At 45.9% G+C, this 21,187-nt stretch overlaps 1 protein-coding gene across 1 annotated transcript in view; it reads right to left on the minus strand.

Moving 5' to 3' along the window:
- LOC142792740 (cell adhesion molecule Dscam2-like) overlaps positions 1-21,187 on the minus strand; it is a 136,671-nt gene that overhangs the window by 75,052 nt on the left and 40,432 nt on the right. The gene's annotated exons all lie outside the window — the stretch shown is intronic.

Raw genomic sequence — 21,187 nt, forward strand, 5'->3', positions numbered from 1 at the left:
CAGAACTAGAGGTGGTGAAAGGTGGGAAGCAGACACGAAGAGAAAGCTGTTAGAAGGTGCGTGAGTGCCACCTCTTGTTTAGTGGTTGGAATTTACGCTGGATGGCGGTACTTCTATATGCTGAATATATGATGAAAAGATGCAGGATGGCGGTACTCGAAGTGTTCACTAGATGGGCGTACGGATGCATAGACGGACAGAGAGACAGACAGATAGATGCATGAACGAAAGCACGAATGGATGGATTGCCGCACATACGAACGTACAGACGGATGGACGCGCGGAGGGATGAATGGACAGACGGACGGAGGGATGCATGGACCGTCGCGCAGGTGGACGCACGGACGCTTCGTACCGCTCATCAGTATGAACTCCGTGGATATGCTGTGATATTTCTTTTTTGTTTTACATTGCCAGGAGTATCGTAATGAATGAATCATGGACGTGGCTGTAAGGACAGCGTTTCCCCTTGAGCCAACTACTACGGTGCTACGAGCAGTGCGCAAACTTATATTGAACGTTGCTCTGACTACAGGCACGTTCATCAACTACAGTGCTTGAAAACCTTTGTGCATGCTTCTAGCACAGTTATGTTGGAAGCAGGGGAGTGAGCGCAAACACCGATACAGTCACAGACCCGAAACGCGCAGGCACTTGTTCAATTATGTAGGGCAACCTACCCTAACAGTTCCTTCTTCTGTACAGGTCGGGGGCACAGATATTTCTGTCAATTGTTCCAACATTTTCTAAGACGCCTTTCCCACTGTCGACCACCCCAGCTCACGTCTCTATATAGCTCCCTTGTGGCCTTATGTGGTATATGCTGCAAATGCGGTCATTCACCTTCAGGATTAGTGCATAGCTGACAATTTTTTAGATGCGAAGCAGCTTATAGTCGAGCCCGATCCGCTGTGTGAGCACCCTTACTGCGCATACGCAAAGGCTGCCCGTTGTAGAGGCTGTGTGAGACGCTGTAGACTCCCTTTCTAACACTCGCTCAGCCATGACATGATGGCGTCGGGGAACAAGATTCTGCAGACGCGCAATGAATGCACGTGCTCTACCGTGCACGTACTCTACCGCGACATGCGGCACTTCACACCCACTACGCTACCCAGGCAGCTCTGCGTCTGCCTCTTTTCATGACGGAGGGACGCCGGACGTGCTGAAACGCGCATGCGTCAAAGCAACGCAGCGCAGCGCGCGCCTGCGTGTATATGACAGGACCGGCGACTGGCGTAGTGACGCCGGCTTGACGAGAAGAAATCGACGCCGGCGAGCACGCGCACGACGTCACGTCGAAATGTATTGGCGTCTGCACTGTGGCATGTAGTCATATTCTCACATGACACGCATCTTACGAATAACATGTTTGCACCAGTCACATACCTTCGTCATCCATTGGCGTCACGTAATACGTCATTTGTTATATGTGAAGCTAGCGAAACGGCCGCGAGCGCATCATCAGTGCGGCATGTAGCCATGTTGCTACATGACACGCATTGTGGCAGCTTGGGCTAGTTGGTATGGCATGACAATAGTTATAGCGCGAGAACAAAACGACGACACAGAGACAAGAAGGACGCTCGTGTCTTTCGTGTCCTTTTTGTCTCGGTGTCGTCGTTTTGTTCTCGCGCTATAACTATCGTCATGACACGCATGCCGTGATTATCATGTTCGGATGTGTCATTTAACTATGTCGCCCATTCACGTCCCGTAATACCCAATTAGGTATAAGGGAAGCTAGCGAGACGGCTGAGCGTGCCATGTAGTCAAGCGTGGCATCATGAGCGTGGCATGTAGTCAAGTTGTTACATGATACGCATCTCATGTTTATCATGTTTGCACCAGTGTCACACCTTCGTAATCCATGAACGTCCCATTATACCAAATTTGGTACAAGCGAAGCTAACGAATCGGCCGCCAGCGCTTCATGAGCGTGGCATATAGTCATGTTGTTACATTGCACGCATCTCATGATTATCATGTTTGCACCAGTCACATAATACCTTCGTCATCCAATCACTTACCATAATACCAAATTTCCTATATGTGACGCTAACGAAATGGCCGCGAGCGCATCATGAGCCTGGCATGTAGTCATGCTGTCACATGACACGCATGTCATGATTTTCATGTTAGGGTCAGTCACTTGTGTTCGCCATGCGATCGTATCATACCATACTAATTTTGCAACATGTCATATGAAAAAACCACCGCAAGAGCTGCAAGACCATGAAATGTAAATCATGACATACATGTCAAGATTTTCTTGTTGTGACTAGTCAGATATGCTTGTGATACAGTCGTATTATGCTATACCAAGTTTGGTATCGATACCAATATCCAAACAGCTAGGAGAGCTGAAAGTCGTAGACGGCTACATAGATAGATAGATAGATAGATGGATAGATGGATAGATAGATAGATAGATAGATAGATAGATAGAGAGATAGATAGATAGATAGATAGATAGATAGATAGATAGATAGATAGATAGATAGATAGATAGATAGATAGATAGATAGATAGATAGACGGATAGATGTATGGATGCATGGATGGATGGATACTCTCAAAGTCACCGAAGTACGCTAAGGAATGCTTCGCACTTAAAATGATAAATTACTAAACGTAGTCCCACGAAACAAGACACTGTGGATCCAATTTATTCACTGGTCATCACAAGGAGATCCCTATTCTTTCGTGATTTTTCACTCATCTCTGACTGTCTAAATATTTTCTTTCCCGTCTTTGTTGCTGCTTTTTCAATGTTACATAACCGGATTTATATTGTCCGCGAATTCCACACAGTAACACCGCACAATAAAATGGACAGTTCAGCACAAGGTCAACTTCAAAGCAGGCAAGCAATCACAGTCGTTTACTTCTCTGTTGATCAAGTCGCGTTTTGCCTTGATCACAATTATTCTTGCTTAAAATGTACTTGCGGGCTAGTTGGTTGGTCATATTCGCGACCACTTATGTCATTTTTTTTGTGTGTGTTTCATGTTTTTAACTCGGGGTCCACTGCCGTTTATTGTAAACAATATATAGGTCTTGGTACACAAAGCTGCATACAAATTACGTAACACTTTCTATAGAATTCTGAGCCGAAGTACACATGTTGAACCGTGCCCGGGCGGTCACATTTTGGAGGCAAAATGCGGGAGACCTGCGTATACTCATACTTAGGTGCACGTTTATGTGCCCCTAAGTGTTTGAAACTTCTCAGAGCCTTACACTACGACGTGAAACATAATCAGATTACGCTTCTGACATGTAAAAATACAGCAAGTATAGGCGCCAGAGTGCTGAAGAGCTTGTTTAGCGGAAATTCCGGTGTTGGCGTTGTTGGTTGTGAGCAAAAAATCGGCCCTTTCCGTTTTCCGAGAATCAAGAAAGACGCAACATAAATTTTAAGAACATTTGGTTCGAGAAAAAAAATGAACTCGGGCCTTCTGCATGACAACCTGGTGTTCTACCACTAATTCACGTAATTGCTTGAAACTACCCCAGAAAGAAGCACTGCATGATTGTGGAAGTAGCTTCCTGCTCGCATGTTTACGTATAATGCTGCGTGGCGGAAGCATGGCATCGCGAAAATGTCAAAACGAGCTAACTGCACAATGCGCGGGTGTGTTCAACGCCCGCGCGTTACAACGTGCAGATACATCTTTGAGCTAAGACGTATCATGATAAGCAAAAACATCGACACGAGCACCAGCGCAGGGTCGCGTGTTGTCATATGCAGACGCACAGTGGGCCCTTCACTGGTTCGCAAAAGGAAAAAAATATGGCGGTTGTACTTGTGGCAAGAACTTCAGCAAAGTTGGCAACGGCTAATGTTACGTGCACAGCCCGTGGCTTCTTTGCGGCATGGTTGTACTGAGAACCAAAGCCTGGCTAACAATTCAGAAGGCGATGCGCCAGGGGCCCAATCACGCTGTCACGTTCTACTCTTGAACTCGAAGTTGAAGCGTTCCCAATGTTCCTAATTTCATTTTACAGGTATTTTTTAATATTTTTCTTTGAAGACAGTCGACGACAGGCCTATAGTAATAGGCATAAAAATTAAAAAAATGTGGTGCACGATTATTTGAATGAAAAATAGAAGTGACATTAAGCAAGCACAAGAAAAAGCATCGCAAAAAGGGAACATTAACATTTATTGAACTGCTCCACGAGAGAATACAGTAGAGTTATTCTTCATAATAACTGCCAGGTGTCTCGAAGACGTCCTCTTTGGTGTATTACACGCCTGCAAGAGAAAAAACGCGTTCGATTCGTCACCGGAAGTATCGGACTCAAAGCCGGGGTTGTGACAGCCCAGGGAGCCGTGCTCGGAGATTGGTGAAACTACGGAAAAATAGAAATCAATTGCGACTGAGAAACACGCACGTTGCGCCTTCGGTGTCACGTCAAGTCCACCCTTCGTCTTTGTCGCCGTCTTTGCGTCAGTCTCGTAGCGTAGAGCCCCGGTGAGGGCCGCTGCTGCTAGGACGAGTGCGAGTTCGACCGTTCTTCTTGCGTTTACCCTTCTCTTTTTCAACTGCGTTGAAGCAATGTGCGCAGTTCTTTCGTGCAACATTTATTTTTGCTTGTTTGCAGTATAGGAGTGGCCATTTGGCAGTGAGATCCCTTAAAAACAGTGGGCGGACAACCCATTCTCATTACGCTGGGGCGCTGCCTCGAATCGACCGACATTGTCTCGGCATCGTCCGCTGTAGTTCTTAAGTGCATCTGTACGTGTGTCTCCTCTTACTTTGTCTTTCTTTCTTTCTTACGCTTGTAGCAATCTTTCTCCGTAAAGTCTCCATCGCTCTCTTCTTTCGAGAACAAGAGCTACATGTCCCACGGGCCCGGTAACAGTTATCCATCGTTTGTTTTCTATTCTACTTCTCGAAATGTTTGGCTTCCCCCGGTATTTTAAAATGAGATGAGGCTCGACGAAACGTCGAACTGTTTTTCCCCCCAGCTGGCCTTAACTAACAGAAGATATTCTACAAAATGTGGCACTATAGAATTTACAGAGGGACAGGATTGCTGCAGAGTGTGAGAATGTATGTAAGAGGGCAAAATGGAACACCGCTCGGCACCTCAAGATTTTAGGACCACAAAGTGTCCTCTTTCCCTTCGCTCTGTCTTTTTCTACACTTTTAAAACTCTCGCACCCTTTTCCCCAGCGTAGGGCAGCACACCAATCCTTCCAGACTGATTGCCATCTCTACTTGGTTTTTTTGTTACCTATACGTAACTGAAAAAAAAAGATCCATGCCATAAAGCACTAGTTAAAGAGACTTCCCGACAACTACTCGCTTCATGTTGAAGGCCTTGTTTTCTTTACTAGACACGTAAATGTCCCTTTTTGTACTCACAGATTTGGCTCATTCAAACGAATACTTCGGTAGTAACTCATACTCAGTGCATTCTGGACCGAGACTGAATCTGCTGAAAGTCTACTAATTGAAACTCACCTGCGCTAATCAGCAGGCTTTCTTTAACTACAATGGAAACATATTAGCTTTCACATCGCGCTGGTGTCGAGAATGAGTGTATGATCATGGTACCCAATGGAATGAGTCAAAGTGCAAAGGTTTCCCTACTGAGTGAGTGCCAAAAATGATTAGGTCACTCTCATTGTGGGCCTCAATTTGAGCATGCCCATTTACCGGAATACAGTTTCCCAGGTGAAGCTGAAGAAATTTCAGTCAATTTTATAATTCATACGCAAGAAACCTACTTGCCGAATAAAAATAAAGAATGGTAATGCATAGCTTCAGCCTACTGCTCGGCGTACTTTAACTGAGCGCTTATTACATGCGTTGGGCAGATGATCAAAAAAAAAAAAAAACTCAAGGACAGTTTTTAAATTTCAAAGTGTTTTCGGTGAAAGTCTGTGGCCATTCAACTGGGTACGGCTTGTTTTTATTCACTTATTTTAGATTTATTTTTACGCTCAGCAGTCATTGAGAGCGTGAAAGGCGGAAAGGCCACAGCTACGTCTATTCTAGGGCACGGATGGACGGATGGACGAGAGCATGAGCCAATAAAGGCCTTCACCTTTAAAAAAACTCGCATGGCGTCTTGCGGATTCTTCTGAGGCGACTCAAAGGCACAATCAACTTTTGTCCTCTTTTTTTTTTTTCTTGTCTGAATTTTGTACTGAGCTAAATTATAAATGCCCTTCTCACGTCCTACCGCAGCCTCCCGCACCTCAATTTGAGTCGGATTGTGTCGGGAGTCGGGCCACCTTTCCCCAAGTGAATACCTATGTGACGACGCCATCATGCGACGTTTTAATGTCGCCGCGAAATTCTGGGGAACTTCTGGATCGTTCGGGTCAGCAGCACCCACGGTCGCTTTTTGTGTTTTGAGGCATCAAGCGCGTTCGCCCTAAAATTTTTTAGTTCATTGTACGTTATGTGCAGTATTCTGGCAAAGGCCTGCCACCATTTTTCTTGTTATGACATCGAAACATCATAATTAATATAGCATTTCCTAATACTGTGAACTCAAAGAAGTTTGCGCAAATATATACACCTTAATGCATAAATTTATATTACCACACCACCTCTTTTGAATGGCCTGTGGAAAAATGTTGGATGTCATTCGCTAGTACAAAAGTAAGCTCAATAGTAATTTTAACACTTCTATTTAAGCAAAAACAAAATTTATGCTATATAAGGTTATTTCACCTACTCTTGATTTTTTTTTCTTCTTTCTCAGCAAGAGCAACTCGTCATACACACAACGCAGTGCACCTCTGAGAGTGCAATATTTCGCCCGATTTAATGCGAAAGTTTTCCATTCCCATACGATCGAGCGGGCCGTGTTTGACGAAGCCAATCATTTCGATGAAATACCTGTGGCGCGATCTGAAATCGGCAGGCACGTTCACTGAGGCGGAACGCAAAAGAAAAGTACGAAAGACAGCGACACTTCGACTGCAGCGAACGAAAGCAATTTCGTTTCCAAACTGAAGGGGCAAGTACCGGTGACGTAGAAGCGCTCGATGTCGAAACGGAGCGAGAAGAAAGTTACTCGACGCACTTTGGTTAATGGGGTTGACGTGACTTTAGGTACGAGTTAAGTTCAGCGACTTGCGGTTTAACGCGTACAGCACGCAAAAATAAAAAAGAAAGCTTCACAAGCGAAATTGACCGCTGCCTTTCCACACACTGCGCACGTGCAGAAAGCGAAGGTGGATTCTTAAAGGTGACTAAGATACCACCCAGGGGAAACGTAACCCCAGCAATTCTCGTGCTTCAATTTCTCCGTGGCACCCCGACCGTTTCCACCATCAATTTTTATTTCAGTTAAAAGAGAAGCTCTCTTGAAAGTTAGTTTAACTTCAAGCTAATAGCGTTCAGTTACAAGTTTCGAACAATCTTCTAGTGTTTAGATTTTTTCTGTTTTTTTTTTCAAAGGACGCACTTCCCAACAAATTTATTCCTGTCACAAGTGCTTAGACAGCACAGACACCACAGTTCGAAATACAGAACCACAGAAAAGCACTATTGTAACGTGCTCACAGAACAGCACCGGATCGATGCGACGCGACGAAACGAACGTCCGGGGCTACTAACTTGTTTTTTTTTCTCTCATATATTTACCCTTCGTTAAGGGCTCTAGCCACTAAAACAGACTAAACTTCCTCTTTTCGAGTGTGTAATGATTTTCACACCCATTCAGGATTCATTACTGTGCAAACAGTTTGTAAAGTTTGTTCATTGGAAATCCTGATGACCAAGCGCATATACAGATATACAAAATGTGTGCAAAACTGCTCTAAATGCTATTTTATTGCCTGCTGCGTATTCACCATGGCGCATGAACCATGACACTCCATTTGTTAGTCAGCGCATGCACATTTGCGCAGGTTTCTTTTTTTTTCGCGTCAAACACGATTTTTTTTTTCGGTAAGCAAATGAGACAGGAGCAATAGAGCAAGTCGAGTTATTCAGAGGGGCAGACTGCCGTAGAAGACGTGAATGTTTCTGATCAGAAATCAGGACACCGTTTAATACGTAGTGGCGCCACCAATATGTACCAGCTGTCTTGTAACTGCCTAAAGTAACTTTAAGACAGCCCTATTATTCTGTATAGGTGGTTGTTAAGCCTTCAGCTTAAGTGGTCTTTAAGAGTGCTTGCGCAAGGAAACGTTAGCACATCACTATGTGATTCATTTTCGTCTGTACTCTTTATAAATTAGCAGTTATTGCAGTACATATTCGAGCAGGCCACAGACGAAATTCGATTATATGGTAATCTTTTTTTTTCATCGCTAGCCAGTCAGCATTCGTTCTGTATACTTTTTGTTCTTTCACCTGCCTTCGTTAGAACTGTGGCACAAAGCGAAATCGCAGGAAAATTGCTGGTCGTTGTCGGTTATTGGTCTGAAACCTTCTTAAAAGATTTTATTTGGTGACATGAACCTCGCGAATATGCAAACGAACAAAGAGGGCATTCATTCACTTTTGAGCTGGACTGATGGACTTTGTTTGGAAGCGTGATCCTGTCACAGCCGAAGGTACAGGGATAAATTACCTACCATTAACAGTATATCAACTTGTGCATATCAAATTCCTCAAACATGATTTCTCACGTAGAGCACACCACATTGTCCGCATTGAGAGGGTGATGTCCACGCGTGCGCATTCGTAGTACAGTTTTGGTGTCTGCTTTTTTTTCTACCACTGGGTACCTTTCTATTGTTAATAGTTGGCGTTTCTGTTAACTTGGTCTCTCTTCTTGTCTGTGTCCATGCGTGCCTGCCATCTTGTAGCAGGAATCCTTGTCTACCTTCCAAACTTTATGCAGTTCTAGTTAAAGGCAGGTGGTGGCCAGTGAGTGGTGATTAGGGCACGCTTGACACCAATTCTCTTGTGGACGGCAGGAAGAAAAACACACTTGCGATTTCAGTGAGCACAATATCAGATTGATTTGATTGATTGAAATGGGGGGTTTAACGTCCCAAAACCACCATGTGAACATGAGAGACGCCGTAGTAGAGGGCTCCGGGAATTTCGACCACCTGGGGTTCTTTAGCGTGCACCCAAATCTGAGCAAACGGGCCACATTATCAGAATACATGACTCGAAGTATCTAGTTCCTTTCTTTTCGTTTCCCTCTCTCCAAGTATTCAGAAGATGCGGTACATCAATTTTCAAACTGGTCAAATGTATGACTTTATAGCATTTTTTGACAGTTGAGTGTAGGATTGCTTATCATTTTTCGACATCTAACAAGGAGTTCCACTTTTGTGACTAAAATCTCCTCGTGGCCGTGGCAATCGAACAGTTATATGTCTGCTCGATACCTGCTTTTCGTCATACACATGATCAGCACGAAGCGAGGTCATTAAGATGTATACGTACACGCAGAAAGGCAAGTGAACACGTACACGCGCGGGGCGCACATTTTCGGACGAGTGCACATAAAAGGTCACTGTGATCAGCGCTACAGCCGTTCCCGCAGCGCCGCATTTCCCTATCTCTGGTGGCGACTCCCGCTCCGGTCATTCCGGCGACGTGATTCTGTTTAACGACGGCGCCACGGAGGGATAAGGGGGCGGAGGTGGTCTCGGAGGGGCGCACACTATGCGGGCTCTGGCCAGAGACTCCTCGGCACCAGTTCATTAGGCGTTATCGTGCAGGCAGGTGAAATCACCCCCTTTCCCGGACACAGAACGGCACCGCCAGCACCGTTCCCTATAGGGAAGCAAGGAGTTCTTCCGATCCCCCCCGAAGCCTTTATTTCGTGCGTGTCGCCCTTATAGAGCCGCCGTAAGGCGCGTTACTCCTTCCCGTGGACGTAGCGCGACGAGGACTCCTCCTTACTCTTTTCCCTACTCCCTCACTCACACTGATCGACCAAGAATCGTTAGCCGGTACACCTTCACGGAGGAGCTTCAGTGCTCGTTCCCGTCGTTGCCATTTGTTTATGTTGGGACGGCCTATTTTCTTGCGTCCCTCAAACGAGGTGCCGTAACGGGGACACACGAACTGCCGGGTCATTATGTAGCGTGTTTTCATTTGCTGTTCGCGGGAAAACAACAAAACGAATCTCGGTGGTACCTATACCGCCATACAAGAAATGCTTTCTCGATAGCGCCGGCTATACGTTGTCGCTCGATGAAGCAGCATTTGCATAGAACAACGTTCGGGGTATTATATATGGCCGTAGCCTCGCTAAGCCTATCTGTACAGGAGGGCGATAACTTCGTTTGTCCACTGCTCTCAGTTCGGTTAGCATTTGGGCTACTTTTCCTGCAGTCTTTAATACACGTATTTCGTACAAGGAAGGAGATAAACACAAGGACGAAGCTTAAACAGACTATAGTAGGTTTTGTTCTGGTCACGTATGCGTTGTCACGAGAGTTACAGGAACCAGCGCGTGCATGCAGGTAAAACGTGGTCTCGATGAGGGTTTTACATGTATAGCTTGCAAATATGTCTCGCATCGAACTGCAGTCTATTAAAGGAGCCCTTATTATTTGTCACATTGTCAGCAGTAGCATGGTTGCGAACGACCGCGTGCTCTATTCACTGAAAGTGAATGCGGATCTCAGCGCTAAATTATATAGTATAACCTAAGCTCCCCATGGCTTCAAAACGTAGGCTTGATATCTTTCACTCATTTTTTGGGCGTGAGGAAAAAGCTAAGCTGATTTCCAGCAATAAATACAAAAAAGTCAACAAGGAACGATAAATGAGAAGTCACAGCAAATAAATATATAAATACATAAATGAATCAACGGACGAACGACAAGTAAATGAGATAAAACCAAAGCGTTCTTGAAAATGTATACGTATTTGTTTTCACAAGGAACGCTTCCTTTAGGATAGTTCGGTGCTTTTCACGCCACCACTTTGCAGCTTCTCAGTGAGGATTCGTTCATTAAAGTATGGCAAAGTTCGCTCATGACACAATCGCAAATGCAGCTCTGTGTTTTGAGCTACCCGCAGCGGTTGTACTGCCGTCGCATGTGCTCGGCTGCTGACGTGAAAGATAGGAATGCGATCTCTGCCGCGGCGGGCGCATTTTGATAAGGCGATAGGCTAGGGGCGCGAGTACTGCGTGACTTCAGTGCCCATTAGGGAACCCCAGGTGGTCGAAATTACCGGAGCCCATGTCTACGGCACTGTACGCCCCTGTGTTGAGATTTCGGAGCAAGTTAAAGAACCCCAGGTGGTCGACGTTTTCGGAGCACTCCAGATACGGCGTCTCTCATAATCGAGTGGTCGTTTTCGGACGTGAAGCCCCACACATCAATCAATCATGGCTATGGTGTGCATATTCATAGCTACAGGGGGGGGGGGGGATTGGCAGGTCCTGCGTACCGTGGGAGTCAAGGATATGCAGCGCATGCACCAGAAAGTCTGCTGTGCTGCACTTCTTAAATCAGCGCAATGTTACGAGACAAAGATGGGTATAATACACAGTAAAGGCATAAAGACATTTTATACGCACTCACGCATCTAGAAAACATGCAAAAATGAAAACTAGTTCTTCATGGCAGCGTAACGACGCCACCACTATAGCGTGGACACTACGAGCACCAGCACTAGAAGGCTGACGTACTTTTAGCATCATATGTATGCCCGTGTGCTCAGATTTGGGTGCAGGTTAAACAACACCAGGTGGTCGAAATTTCTGGAGCCCTCCACTACGGCGTCTCACATAATCGTATGGTGGTTTTGGGACGTTAAACTCCCCATATCAATCAAATAATTGTAGTAATATAAATTGAGCTATGTTGTTCACGCGAAGCGTAGTGCTGAAGCGCAGGCAATTTTTTTATAGGTTTTGAAACAATTGTTATGAGCGGGATAGGCGGTAAATTCAGTTATATGCACATCATGGGCTTATCAGGAAAGAATATTACACGGGTGTGTACTGGCGACTATGCTGGGCAGCATATGAACTCGCATGACGTCCGCACTTGCGTTAGACCCGGTTCACTCTAGCGGCAACCATGCCCTGATGGCGCGGTGCCATAGACCAGCGGCTGGCGCCGTCCGCAGGGGAGCTGTTTCAAGTGCACGGCAAGCTTCGCCGGAGAAGCACTTGAGCCTCCGACAAACATGGCTGCCCTTCCGAATGCAATTGTCGACCGCCTGAAATCTATCGAGCTGCCACCGTGCGCTCTGTAGCTCGTAAGCTCCGAACTCATGCTCCCATTGCTTTAGACTAGTGTCCTTTAGCTTCGACAACACAGTACTGGATTCGATTTGGCCGCGTTATTTGAAAAACCTACTCAAATAATTGATGTTTTAGGCCTAAGCAAGCCTTCCCAAATCTTGGATGGCATACATTACACGTTTACTTGTTTTTGGTCACGCTAGATAGCTGCCGCCACTTGTCCTTACGCCTGCTTTGGAGACGTCATTTTGAATTGTCGTGCGCTTTTTAAAATACCGGACAGGCGAAAATGCTCAATCCACTGCTGGAACGTACTCTAGGAACAACACGTACGACATGGCGTGAAAATTGCGGAGCAAGAAGCAAGCAGCTCGAAGTGTCCCGTGGCATACGCAGACAATGGGGAGAGGCGAAAGCAGACGATGCGGCTCAGCCATGCCGCTCCTCCGTCGCTGATTGGCTGAACCACTCTCCGGCAAACGGGAAACGGCAGAAAAATGGGCCTCGGACACATTTTTTGAACGCCAAAGAACGGCGGACGTGCGCGAAGCAAACAGCCGCGCACGGCTGCCTGAGAACGTCAAACGTCAAGCGGCGAGGCACGCTTGCCGCTAGCGTGAACCCGTCCTTACAGAGTAGATGTCAGTAGGTTCGAAATAAAAAGCGCTTTGCACTGTGACCTTGTTAGTATGGCACGTAACCTTTAATAACACATTCCCTCGAGGTCGAGCAAGGTTTCAATATAGATTACTTAATTAGAGGAACAAAAGTGCATTGTTTATTAGACTGCAATAAAGTGGAGTCAGCATGGTAACCGCAATTGGTGATAATTCGGCGTGACACTAGTCTGATACGTTTAAATGTGTAATGTTTATTGAATTCTTACAAAATTATAGTCCACAATGCAACCACAATAAAAGTTGCACTGGCCTTACACCTACCAAGTAGCTTTTTCCAAAGCAATTTGAAAACCAGGCTGTTATAGTTGTGTGGTAAAATTCCAAGCTGCCACGCAAGACGCTTGGGTTCAATTTTTGCTGAGTTCCTGATTGTTATACTTTTCAATTAAGTCAGTGGTACCGATGGTTTCACACCTAAGTCACTAGTGTCAGTCTTTACCGTTCCGGAGTAGGTATAGAGTGTTAATCACATGTGGCAGATACCTGCGTACCGCGGCCTAGGATATAGGGGTATGTGCCACCCGTGTCGGTAGGAAAGGGCTCGACGACGCAACGCGACATGGTTTTCACGTAAATCATAGGATGACCAGCCAGACGTATTCGTCAGATCTTCTCAGGCTCACTTACTATTTAAGGTGTACACAAAATTAGGGAGTAAGTGACGATTGCACCCAGACTTGGGAAGATTAGATAGATAGATAGATAGATAGATAGATAGATAGATAGATAGATAGATAGATAGATAGATAGATAGATAGATAGATAGATAGATAGATAGATAGATAGATGGATAGATAGATGGATATATGGATAGATAGATGGATAGATAGATGGATAGATAGATGGATAGATAGATAGATGGATAGATAGATAGATCGACAGACAGACAGACTGATTGATTGATTGATTGATTGAATAATTGATTGATTGATTGAAGCACTCAAATAGCTTATACACGCTCAAAATTCCTGCATTTTATTAAATGCTTCGCATTCAAACAAGCGCTTAAGCAACCAGCAGAGATAATTGCAGCACGTTATAATCGTAGAGTGGCAGTAGGGAATTCATTTGGCCGTACATGTCATAATTCTTGCCTTATCTAAAAAAATGAAGGAGACGTTCAACTTCTTTGTCATTATCTTTGCGAAGATTTACATGAGCTAATGTATGCCGCGTGCTATATCACGAACTCATGACGCAGACAGAAAAAAAAATGAGGACGAGTGCCATATTTTCTGTGTCCTCGTCTTGAGTTCGGGCTATAGCACTCGTCATGACTTACCAACAGGCCCAAGCCACTACCCTTCTCATGTGAGTCCTCTGTCATAAGAAATGGCTGCTATAAAAAGCCTGAGCTCGAAATTGAGATAACACTCAAAACCCCGTTCTATATCAAGCTTCTCGACCTAGTTTTACTTAGGTGGAGTGCACATCCTAACTTCGGGTGTGACTGGTCCACAAGTTCTTTACAAGCCGCCGTTGGCCAAGCTGCCCTTTGAAGCATTACGAATTCATGCATTACATGAAGCATTACATGAAGGTATTACGAATTCGTACAAAGAGCAGACAAGCAACAAAGAATGTCCATCATCCCTGAATATTAGAGAATAGGAACGTTCATACTTGGCTACGTGTGCAAGAACCTCAATATTTGCTGCATGGGCATGCGCTTTGCAACTTTGTTTTCAGTCATCTTGCAGCATAAATAGTAGAGGCGAACGTACTGGCCGAGTGTTGTAACTTTTTTTATATAGATAGCATTCTTCGTTTGTGAGTACCAGCGCTTCTTGCAAGGATATAAAATTGACGCTTTAAAGTAGAGACCGGACCGGCCTGTGATGTCGTGGTCATGCAGGTGCGTACGCCTGTGCGTACGCGTGTGCTTTCAATTAAGGGAATCTGCAGTCTCAGCGGCTTTTAAAAGGAGGTAAACATTCATGCTGACCACGTAATTGCCCCATTGGTCTGGCTGCCGTGTTACAGCTACGTGTCGGGTGACTGCAGATAAAATCACAAAAAAAGCTCACGGGATAAAATAATCGTGTGGTGTACCCTTAACATTACCCTCTTATCACGATAAATTGTCATTGAGTATCTATGAGTTGTCATTTTTAAGCGATGACCGGGTTAGGATGGCAAGGCAAGAGGAAAGACTGATTTACGATGGAGTATACGACATGTCCTATTCAGTAGCATATCATTCTAGACTCATCGCACATGACTTTTCGTAATGAGAGTGTCAGGTTTAAAAGCCTGGCCAATAAAATTGATTTTCGTACCATGATTGGTGTATTCCTCTTGATGAACTACAGTGAAAATCACTTGGCTCTACTTCGTCTCTTACAAGCTGATGAACCCGCAATAAATGAAGCAAAATTTTTCACTGAACATCTTTCATGTATGTGCAGACAGACATGAGTTACAATGCCTGCGGCTACCGAAATCTAAGCGCCTTCTATTTCGAGGTTATACAATGAGCTCTTTTCAAACTGCGTGCCAGAAATGGCCACGAGAATTTAAGTGCTCTTTGAACCAGGAAGGTCCCCCTCGCATTTCTGCCATTTTTTTCGACGGCATGTCATATGTCGACTTGTTACTTTATGTACGATAACTGGGGTAGTTTTATGATAACCAAACGATTTTTTGTGTGGCAGACCATGTGTCTTACGTAATTAACCCACAATTGTTAAAGCCGTTGCCTCAACGCTTGCGCTTCGTTATAATGCTCTATTAACAAAAACATTTTTACCAAGAACGGGCGCACCTTTGGCGCATCGCCAATAGCAGCTGCTCCCAGGGAAGAGAAGTCGAGTCATGCCTTGCTTCCAGGTGTGCAAGACGCCTATTTTCATTTTCTCTTAGTGTTGCTTCTATGGGCAATTTTGAGCTCGTACGTTTTACGTCCGTTTGTTATCCTGCACAACAATCAGACATAAGCGATTCACTTCATCTATGACACGAATCAACACGGTCATCGGTGTTTGTGCTCCTCTCGTTTATTAAAATTTGTATTGGGGCAGTCTGAGTCGAACCAAGTGATCTGCTAGCGATTGTGTGAGTTACGTTAAAAATTAAATAATCGCAGCGAAGAAACTCGAGTGTCATAATAAACACTAATGCGCGAACTTAAGCTGACCGCTAGCGTACGGCTCATTTCCATTCACGTTTTTTCCATTACTTCAAGAGTTGCCAAAACATTTAACGCTAGGTCATACTCCTAGAACACCGCAAGGCCAACTATAACAAAAATACTAACCAATTAACCATTGTCACGTGCTCCTTATGGAATCCATTGAATTGCTGCCCTTCTGTTTATTCTGGTCACCGCTGCAGGAACGTCTCGTGGGTCTGTGCAGCTTTCTGCTTCAGCCGTTTCGAAGCTCAGAGCTTAGTTGTAACTTACTAGCTCCTTTCAACTCGCGTCCTGCCGCGGTGGTTTAGTGACTAAGGTACTCGGCTGCTGACCCGCAGGTCACGGGATTGAATCCCGGCTGCGGCGGCTGCATTTCCGATGGAGGCGGAAACATTGTAGGCCCGTGTGCTCAGATTTGGGTGCACGTTAAAAAACCCCAGGTGGTCGAAATTTCCGGAGCCCTCCGCTACGGCGTCTCTCATAATCATATGGTGGTTTTGGGACATTAAACCCCACATATCAATCAATCAATACTTTCAACTCGCGAAGCATTGCTGTATTTTCACCGGACTATGAATAGCCCTATTTCCCTGTGCACTGAGCGCATAGGCTGCATACACCAGCGCAGACCCCCCACACACTGACATAGTGTGTGGAAAACATCGCAGACACTAGTCCGTGCTGGGCGGAAAAAATGGCAGCCTCCTTGTGAAAATATTCAATCCTTGAGCGTACCTTGTTGCCCGATCCGCGCCAACAGAGTATTGAATTCCAACATTTGTTAATGGAGTATGAAACTTTGTGAGGCTGCCTTTAAATATATCTGCGGTTTGATGCTATCAAATATTTTGTGAGTTGCGAACTTTTGAAGTTTGGCATTCTCGATTAATTTCTACGATTTTTTAGTCGAAAAGCATTCTTTATTTCTGAGAAAAAGTGAACAAGTAAATAAATAAATTCAGATGAAATAAATGTAATGTTGCTGCTACTAGAGACGACAGCCAACGCTTAGACACTACCTAACAGCAAGACAAAATTAGTCAGCTATGGCGAACATTCTCTATTTCACCCACACCAAGTACTATTTAGCCCACATAATAGGCAGGAATAACCCTCATTAGGAGTCGACCAACATGAGCTATAGTAGCAGCCTTCAGGCACCCAACGTGCCCTACAGTTATCTAGTTCGCTCCATAGTTAGAGTTTACGTAGCACCAACCAGTGGGAGCTCTAACTTATCTTACAATAGCCAACAAAAGTAATTGCTAGTTTAGGTGGTGTGCGAACAAACTAAATAGCAAGGCTTATCTCAAACCATCATTACCGCTAATGTTTACTTTCAGTGAAAATGGGTGTAGACAAGGTCTTTCATTTCCCATTAGCAGCCATTGACATGTACATTGAGCTTTATCTGACAGGAACAGGTTGCTACGTTATACTCGCTGGCTGTAACCTCCTTGGTTTTAGAAAGGTTTAGCGAGCGTTGGGCCATAGTGCCATGAATACAGTGAACTAGTATATACCATGAACTTGAGGTAGTTGAAGGTTGGAAGTAGACCCGAAGCGCAAGCCGGGGGAAAGTGTGCGTGTGCCACCTCTCGTTTAGTCCTTGGAATGTCCGCTGGATGGCGGTGCTTCTCATTGGGGAATATATGATGAAAAGATGCGAGATGGTGGTACTTGGAGTGTTGAATAGATGGACGAATGGACACACAGACAGATGCATGGATGAACGCATGAACGGATGCAGGGGAGGATGCATGGACGAACGCAGGGACGGACGCATGAACAGACGCACGCACGGAGGGGTGGATGGACGCATGGACGCTCAGATAGACGGACGCATAGACGGACGGCAGCAAGAACGAATGAACGGACGAATGCTTTTGCCCCACTCTCCATCATTCACTCCGTGGATATGCTGCCACATTTTTTTCGTAACATTTTGACATGCGGATATGTGCCCGAGGGTGGGTATGTGCCACTGGTATGCGGGTATGTGCCATAGGTTACGCACTACGACAACGGAGGACGCACAAGGCACGCCATAAGGAGCTTCGCCCCTAAATGGTTCTCCATAGAGTGGATCTCGCGATGTATCTGCTCCAGATCTGCCGATCTGCTCCAGATATGGTAATGGAACATACAGAGAGCACTCACAATCCGCCACTGGAACAGACTTGCTCCGTATTGTGCAGAAGGAAGTATTACCGTAAGTGTTCCGAATCTGCCAATGGATGGAACCATTGGACGAGAAATCTCTCACCGGCACTTCCTTGAAGGTCTAGATCCTATGCCTATAAATTCGTGGTGGGTGGCCGTTGAACAGTTGTTAATCGCGAGCAGTCATTTTTTTTAAATGCACTTCCAAGCGGACTTAGGTGACTTTGAGTGTATCTATCATCTGTCTATCTAGCCGCCTACGACTTTTAGCTCTCCTGGCCGTACCGATAATGACATCGATACCAAACTTGGTATGTCATAACATGACTATATGAAGAACATATTTTGCTAGTCATAACATGAAAATCATGACCTGTATATCATGAACGTCATGAATTACATTTCATGATCCTGCAACTCTTGCGTTGGTTTCGTGCACATGGCATGTTGAAAAACTTGTATGGTATGACACGATTGCATGGCGAACACAAGTGACAGACAGTAACATGAAATTCATGACACGCGTGTCATGTAACAATTTGACTACATGCCACGCTCATGATGCACTCGCGGCTGTTTCGCTTGCGTCACATATACCGAATTTGGTATTACGGTACGTGAATTTTCGACGGAGGTATGTGACTGGTGCAAACATGATAATCATGAGATGCGTGTCATGTAACAACATGACTGCATGCCACGCTCATTATGCGCTCGTGGCCTTTTCACTAGCTTCATATGTACCAAACTTGGTATTACGTGACACGAACGGGCGACATTGATATATGACACATGCAAACATGATAATTACAACATGCATGTCATGCAACAGCATGACTACATGCCCTACGCTTTTGAGGCTTTAGGGGACGTTTCGGTAGCTTCACAGATGTCGAATTCAGTATTAAGTGACGTCATTGGATGATGAAGGTATGCGACTGGTGCAACAATGATAATCATGCAACAATGATAATCATGAGATGCGTGTCATGTGAGAGCATGACTACATGCCACAGTCAAGGCACCAATACATATCGAAATGACGCGGTGCGCGTGCTCGCCGACATTGCCACGCCAGGCGCCGGTTCTGCCATATACTCGCAAGTGCGCGCCGTGCTGCGTTGCTTTGACGCATGTGCGTTTCAGCACGTAGGGCGTCCTTCCGTCACGAAAAGAGGGAGACGCAGTGTTGTCTGGGTAACGCATCGGCACGAACTTCGCACCGGTTGTCGTCGAGCCGCACCTACGGACGCTGGTCACGCCCGTCGCGTCTGGCGTAAGACTGCAGAGTGCTCCCGTTTTGCTAACGTAGCGGCACTGTTCCCCGCGCACGCACGCGTCAACGCTACATTGGAGTATAATTGGCCCTTCATGATGCGCTCGCGGCCGTTTTGCTAGCTCCACGTACACCCAATTTGGTGTTACGTGACATCAATAGATGACAAAATATATGACTGTGCAAAGATGATAATTCTGACACGCGTGTCATGTAAGAACATGACCACATACCACGCCAATAGCGTGCTCGCAGCTGTTTCACTAGCTCTACATATACTAAATTTGCGATCACGTGACATGAATAGATGACGAAAGTAAACGACAGATTCAAACTTGATAATCATGACACGGAAGTCATCTGCGGCATCATTTACCTCTACCTCGCAACGTTGTGCTGATTTTAAAGTGATATATCGTGCTTTCTTATTCGTGCTTCGCATATCACCAATTCTCACTGTTCGTGGGATCTGCCAATTTTTCTTCAAATAAGAAACTCTCTAGCAGGCACTGCCTGCACCGGCGTTGCGAGGCAAAAAAGGGGGAGGTGGAGTATAGGCGACGAAAGAGGGGACACGCATGCGCAAGAGGGGTGCAAACTTTGCAGGGAGGGATGCCTTGAAACGCGGGAAGTGAGCAGATACCAGCAGACGCTACCTGCGTCTTGTTGCAAAACGGGAGAGGGTGAGAGGGAGGAGACGCTCATATCAACGCCACCTAAATATCAAGGCCGAAAGGCTGCCGCAGTGACGTCAGAGGGTGGGGGCCCAGTTGCGCCGCGAACGCGGCGGAAAGCCTGTGTTTCGTTCACGTTTTAGGAGAACCAACGCTCCCGGTCTCGCAGCTGCTGCGGCTTGATTGGGCCGAATAAAAGATGTGGAAAAAAAGCCTTACTGAGCATGCTCAGTTGGGCAACTGGGCCCCCAACCTCTGACGTCACTGCGGCAGCCTTTCGGCCTTGAAATTTGGTCGGCGTTGCTCATATGCTGTAACGGTGGCCGCGCCTCACACCGGATTGAACTAGACCATAAAATCCATGTAAACTGTTCGCATAGAGTCGTAAGCTTACGCAAACACGCACGAAAATTGCACTAACCAGTACTTTGCAAAAAAAAAAATACGAACCATCTTCCCGAAAAGAACCCTGATGAAATGGGTGCGCAGTGCTGAGCACGGCGGCGCCCATTTTCGTGGTTGACCCAGATGAACTGGTTGTTAACGCAGGTGCTGAATGAATGGTTTGAGCTGAAATTCGGTGTAGCGTTTACTCAAGTAAACGTTTGTTTGAAACGCAAAGACACGAGAGGCGGGACGCGTTGAAGACGCTTGCTCTCAGCTTCCTTGGCTCGCGTCTCGTCGGTGTTACCCACGTGCCATCTTTTTTTCTCGAACGCGATCGGCGTGCTTGATTCACTCCTCAACGGTGTCACTGGCCTTGCACTGTCGACGCTTGCGTTTGGCTTCCCTGGTTCACACCGCGTCGGTGTTGTCGTCGCCTTTCTCGAACGCGACCAGCCTCGCTAACCCTCGCAATACTGGAGACAGCTGGGAAAAATACGTGCACACAGCGGGAAGAACGCCGTGATGGCGTCCTGCCTGTTGCCGCGATTGCGCCGCAAACAGCGGTGTGCTGTCCGCATTGGCGGCGCTATGAGATTCTCGAGGTGCACGCACGCTCCGTCTCGGGGCTCCTTCTCACCCACAGATAGAGGGATGGGGCGCGGTTGAGGTGATGCCCACGTTAGGAGTGTGTTTGAGCGTTGTGAGTGGTGGAGAGGGTGAAACGAGAG

The sequence above is a fragment of the Rhipicephalus microplus genome, chromosome 2 (genome assembly GCF_043290135.1).
Source record: "Rhipicephalus microplus isolate Deutch F79 chromosome 2, USDA_Rmic, whole genome shotgun sequence".
Classification (NCBI taxonomy): Eukaryota; Metazoa; Arthropoda; class Arachnida; order Ixodida; family Ixodidae; genus Rhipicephalus; species Rhipicephalus microplus.